The following is a 6,980-nucleotide window of genomic DNA, read 5'->3' on the forward strand; positions in this document are numbered from 1 at the left end:
CAATATATAGTATAAACTAATCAAAGGGTCACTATTATCGTTATATAAACATCAATATTTAGAATAGACCAAGAAGACATGAGTACACAGTTGAGTATCGTGGGCCAAGGGGAGGGACAACTACAGGTTGTAACCAAAAAAAATACACAATTTACAAAATAGTATTAGGCAAACATGATTTGAGTTGAATCATGAACCATCTGTTCGGTGCTCTTTTTTTATAATTTGTAATTTTAAACAATGGCCCATTTGCAGTGGTATTTTAATTTATGATAACATTTTGAATAAATATTTATTTACTAATAGTCCGGCTGCAAACACCGTATTTTTTGGGTTAGATGGTTTTGCCAGATAAAGTTTGTTTTTTTGCTGGTTATTGATCTTTGAGTGGTGTAGAAAAATATTCCGTGGGATGTAAAATCGTCACCCTTGGGCAATTCGAGATATTTAAGATGGCCGCCACGTATCTCTGAAATAACATTCAAATGGTGCTTTAGTGACAAAAGGTATCATACCAAATAACTATAGTGTTTTGGGCAGTTAAAGTTTGTTTTTTACTGATAAATGATCTTTGAGTGGTGTAGAATAAGATTCTAAGGGGTGAGAAATCATCACCCTTGGGCAATCCGAGATATTCAAGATGGCCGCCACGTATCTCTAAAAAAGCATTCAAATGGTGCTTTATTGACAAAAGGTATCATACCAAATACTGTTCTGGGCAGTTAAAGTTTATTTTTTTGCTGACAAATGATCTTTGAGTGGTGCAGAATAAGATTCTAGGGGTGTATAATTGTCACCCTTGGGCAATCCGAGATATTCAAAATGGCTGATTCGTAACTCTGAAATAGCATTCAAATGGTGTTTTAGTGACAAATGGTATCATACCAAATAATTATAGTGTTTTGGGCAGTTAAAGTTAGTTTTTTTGCTGCTAAATGATCTTTGAGTGGTGTAGGATAAGTTTCTAAGGGGTGTGAAATTGTCACCCTTGGGCAATCCGATATATTCAAAATGGCCGATTCGTAACTCTGAAATAGCATTCAAATGGTGTTTTAGTGACAAATGGTATCATACCAAATAATTATAGTGTTTTGGGCAGTTAAAGTTAGTTTTTTGCTGATAAATGATCTTTGGGTGGTGTAGAATAAGATTCTAGGGGGTGTAAAATGGTCACCCTTGGGCAATCCGAGATATTCAAAATGGCCGATTCGTAACTCTGAAATAGCATTCAAATGGTGTTTTAGTGACAAATGGTATCATACCAAATAATTATAGTGTTTTGGGCAGTTAAAGTCAGTTTTTTGCTGATAAATGATATTTGAGTGGTGTAGGATATGATTCTAAGGGGTGTGAAACTGTCACCCTTGGGCAATCCGAGATGTTAAAAATGGCCGACACGTAACTCTTAAATATCATTCAAATGATTTTTTTTGGTAACAAAACAAATAATTATAACGTATGTAGTGCGCATTAATGGTAGTGTGGGCTCAATATGTAATATATGCACGTAGATTATGAATTGATACGCTTCAGTGATCCCAAATTGCATGATGGCGTCCCATAAGTTGTGTAATATATCCTCATAATAGGTAACTGTCTTTTCTCAACATATTGAATGGTTTGCATAACATATCATACTCATACGTTTCTTGTTATTTAATTTAATCATTCTTAACCATTTTACCTGTTTTTCGGACCATTTTAGCAATAGAATACACCAATTAGATTGAATTAAAAATCATTACATGTGTATATATTGTCATCATGAAATATGTTCTTTAACACAAATACCTGAGAATTGTAGCTATAATTGTATGACACTCTTTGAAATTACACTTTCAAGGAGTGTGAAGATTATAATGATTACTGTTCCAAGGGAGTAATTTGAGTAATAGCCCACATTTATATGGACTAAGGTTGAGTTTTGAAAATGACAAACTGGCCTATATTATACAGCGAGAAAACATTCCAAAGAGCGCAGAAAAAAGACAGCATATTTTCTTTAGTCATTAAAAAAAAAACAGTATGTATTTGTTTCAATTTATCTTCACATATCGATACGGGAACGAATGTAATAATGCTCATCGTTGCTCTCTGAACAATGGGCCAGCACGTATACAAACAATAATCAACGCAAGCAAGATTATGAGTATGATTTGTATGTTAGCTTATGTCAGCCTGAAAAATGATCACGCAAAACCAATATTGGCAATTATGTAGAAGATGGCTCTACCCAGTCCGCCAAACGACTACGTTGATCTTCCCCCCACTTTGACTTCCAGGAATACTACTGTGGGGAAGTGTGTGAACTCCAAAAGATTCAAAGCATCCAGACAGATGGAAGCTTGCATTATGTACATATCTACAGATGAACGTTATTGGAATTGGACAGAAGGAACCAGAGATTGTTGAAACAATGCAGAGGTATAGCATCTCAATCATGGGAATATCTGATACAAGACTTAAAGGAAAAGGCATGAAGGAATCGCACAACGACTATGTACTCATCTGGTCTGGAGTGGACAAGAACAAAAGAGCCGTCCATGGAGTGGGTTTCTACCTACACCCAGAATTAGCTAAGAACATTATGGAAGTTGACTACATATCCGAAAGAATAATCAGACTCAGAATACAACAAGAGAAAGAGGTTACAACATACATCCAAGTGTATGCTCCATGCAATGATTCCTACTCAGATGAAGACAAGGATACATTCTTTGAAGAGTTATCTGATGTTATAAACAGCACAAAGAATCAGGATATGCTGGTGGTAATGGGAGACATGAATGGACATGTGGGAAGTGAACGATCACCTTGGGAAGATTACCTAGGACCCCACAGTGCTCCAAACACAAGTCGGAACTACAATGGACAACTCATCTTGGAACTTTGTGCCCAACATGATCTCTTTGTCACAAACACATTCTTCCAACATAGGAGTAGCCAAATATTCACATGGTACAAGTGGAATGACCTCACCAAAGCTTCTCAGCTTGACTTCATCCTCATTAAAAAGACAGATCGATGCAAAGTGAATGACTCCAAAGCAATGCCAAACATCCACATAGATACTGATCACAGACCAGTCATGATGGAAACAAGTGCCAGGAGAAGACCACGGCCAAATAAAAGGCAGCAACCTGAGACAATAAACCTCAGAAAATTAACAGAAGAACCTGTGAAGGCAGCCATCGAACAACAGATGGATCAGCTATTCCAAAAACTACCAGATCAGGAAGGAAATACAGAAGAAGAGTGGACATGGTTCAAAGATGCTCTAACAGACACCCTTAAAGCAAATTGTGGGACTAAGAAAAGAAAAAACAGGACAAGTGAAAGGGACATCCTGGTGGAATGACACAGTCAAAGCAGCAACCAAAGAGAAGAAAAGACTCTTCAAGAAATGGTCCAAAAGCAACCTGGAAGCAGACTACAACGAGTACAGGGAAGCCCGGCGAAACTGCAAGAAGACTATCAAAGAAGCCAAAGACCAGTCTTGGAAAACATATGGGGAAGATCTGGCAGAAAAATCAAATAGCTCAAGCAGAGAGTTCTTTAAAGCAGTTAAAGCCTACAAACAGCGGGACGAGCCCTTTGACCCAACCGCCATCATAAACGACAAGGATGGAAACCCCCTCACAGACAGCTGCGAAATCACCAACAGATGGGGAGAATACTTTGAAGATTTGCTCAACCCAAGCAGTGATGGTGACAGACAACAGCAGCAGCCCTTCCATCCTCGGTTCCAAGAGGAAGTTGATCCACCCATACTCCAGGAGGAAGTCAGAAATGCTATTAAAACCAGTCCCAAAAACAAGGCAGCTGGAATTGATGACATCACAACAGAAGCCATACTTGCTTGTGGAGATACAGGAGTCAAATGGTTGACAAGAGTGTTCAACAGGGCTTGGGAGGAGCGAGCTGCACCCGATGACTGGCAACGTGCAATAATTGTCCCAATAAAAAAGAAAAAGGGAGTAAAAGAGATTGTAGCAAATACAGAGGAATCTCTCTGCTCAGCCATACTGGGAAGATTTATGCAAAGATCTTAGAGAAACGAATAAGACCAGTTGTTGAACATCAGCTGAGTGAAGCACAGTTTGGGTTCAGGAAGAACAGAGGGTGCACTGATGCCATATTTGCTCTGAGACAGCTGTGTGAAAGGAGTATTGAGTACAACCAAGACCTGTACACTATATTCATAGACCAAGAGAAGGCGTTTGATCGAGTAAACAGAGATCTACTCTGGACTGTGCTAGAAGACTACGGTGTAAAAGGGCAACTGCTGGACAGTGTGAGAGCCATCTACAGGGGCAGCCTCTGTACTGTCAGGACAAGGACCGGACTCACCAAGTGGTTTCCTGTGAAGTCAGGTGTCCGACAAGGATGTGTCCTCTCGCCTCTCCTGTTCCTCATTTTTATGGACAGGATCACCCAAGAAGCAAATCTAGATGAAGAAGCTCTCAATGAACTACTGTTTGCAGATGATCAATGTCTCATCCACCAAGACAGCCTTAGCTTACAAAACCACACCAACAGACTGCACGCAACCTGCCAAAAGTATGGCATGAGCATAAGCATCCCAAAGACAGAAACCATGCTGATCAGCCGATCCCAAAAGACCTTGGACATCAAGATTGACAACACAACCCTCCAGCAATCAAAGGAGTTTAAGTATCTGGGCAGCATCTTTACTGAAGACGGAAAGATAGACCGAGAAATTGAAACCAGATGCCAGAAAGCAAACAACATCACCTTCATGCTTGGGCCTATACTTTCCCACCCAGCTGTGCCAATGGATGCAAAAAGAACAATCATCAACGCAATCTATACCCCGACTCTCTGCTACCAGGCACAAACATGGGCTATGAACAAAAAGACTGAACAGAAGATCACCACCTGTGAAATGAAATGCCTACGAAAAGCTGTAAACAAGACACGACGGGACAAAATTAGGAATGAAGTCATCAGAGACATGGTTGGCACCAAGCCTATGCTAGACCAGATTGAAAGCCATCGCATCAAATGGTTTGGTCATCTTATGCGCATGCCCACAAATCAACCAGCCCTGCGGTCCTACAACAGCAAACTGTCCGGTACCAAACCTGTCGGAAGGCCAAGAAGAAGATGGATTGAGGGGGTCAAGAAAATCCTGACAAGGCACAATACCAACCTGACAGATGCTACCCATGCAGCCCAAGACAGACGTCCCATCATTTCCCCGCGACTCTGAGAGGAATAAGCGGTGGACAAAAGTAAAAGTAAAGTAAGTAACGTTATGCCAAAATTTGAGTATCTGATAGCAAAATGCGCGATCGTGGTGATAGCTAGGCAAATGAAATCAGAGAACGTTTAGAAATCTCTGTGAGTGATCTTCACGCCATGGGAATTAGGCATCACAGAGATCCTGTGCCTGAAGGAAGAATAGATGATTGTGTTTCAATTCAGTGAGTGTTTCAGGCTAAAGAAGAAATAAAACCAGCAAACAAACTTTATTATTTTACTGTTTTTGGTGACAAAAGCAATACACGCTGTGATGTTGCAGCATCTGAAGAAGATGCAACTGATGAATTCCTAAAACGAGCTGTAGATGTCCTATCTATGATAAGAGTTGCATTTGGAAACCTGCTGAATTGTATCAGGAATGCTGCACACATTTGGAAAGCACATTAACTCGTGCTGATCGTAGGTGACTCAATGAAGAACTTAGCTTCAAACAAACTTTGCCGAAGAGCTTCTAGTTCTTTCATCACAAAGTTATTCTAGTATTATCGTATACCGTTGCAACTTTAACACACGTGAAATGTGAAGTTATAATGAAACTGTTATAGGCAGTAGCATCCAAAGAGTAGCCAAACAGATAGTACGAGAGTACAAAGACATTCCCATTATAAAGTCACACTACAATATCCCTATCGACGAGGATTTGGCTGCATAATCAGTATCTGACATGCTACAATTTCCTCGCCGAAGTTGAAGAAGTCCTTGTCAGCTTTACTGATAGGCAACAAAGTCCTGTGCAAAAGCAAGCAATGGATCTTCAAATGGCATTGGGTGTCTCTTACTCAGATATTCAAAGATGATTATAAACCATTTGTTCGACTACCGGGTTACATGTTGCTATAATGATCGGTCCTACACTTCAAAAAATTTGGCTGCAGTTGCAGGCGCTGTTGATATTAGTCGTCAAGGAATTGAAGGCGCTCAGCTCAGGAAGGATTGGTACAAGTTGGGCAGATACAGATATTAGTTCAGATATCACCAAACGGAAAGCTGTTATCCCCGAGCTGTCACTCAATACACTCCCTGCGCAAAAAGTCTTCCAAAATGTGTTATATTTCTACCTTTCATTTCGGTGGTAAAATGTCAAACTGGATCTGCTTAATTCTAGGGTATACATTAATTATTCTAAGAAACAAAATCTTGCAAAAGAACTTTACCTTGAAACTAATGGTTTTTGCTTTACGTTTAACAGCGGCCATTTTGAATTGTGAGAGTGTCATGTTTAAAACTGTATATAGTTTCTATTTAAAGCATCCAAAAGGAAAATATTTTATACAAAATACTTTAAGTTATCATTTATTATGGTACCGCTAGTGAATAACCAAGCTTAATTTTAGTATCCATAGCGGCCATCTTGATTATTTCTAATTGCCCAAGGGTTACCATTTTACATCCCCCAAAATCTTATTGTGTACCACTGAAAGAGTAATAATCAGCAAAGAAAACTACTTTAACTGGCAAAACCATCTAACCTTGCTCTGCCACCGGACTATAATGACAAGTAAGTGAAAACATGAAAAACCTTTGATTTTGTTCCGAGATCGTTGACGATAAGTATGAGAGTATATTTTACACAAACTTCATGTGCGAAATTGGCTAAAAGTGGCCCAACTCTAGCGATTTTCCCCCCATAAATTGTTTTCAAATATCGAAAGGTGGGATGGTCCTAGAGGTGATTTTGCACCTGTTTGTCGCAT

This window comes from Amphiura filiformis, chromosome 9 (assembly GCF_039555335.1).
Source record: "Amphiura filiformis chromosome 9, Afil_fr2py, whole genome shotgun sequence".
In the NCBI taxonomy this organism is placed as follows: Eukaryota; Metazoa; Echinodermata; class Ophiuroidea; order Amphilepidida; family Amphiuridae; genus Amphiura; species Amphiura filiformis.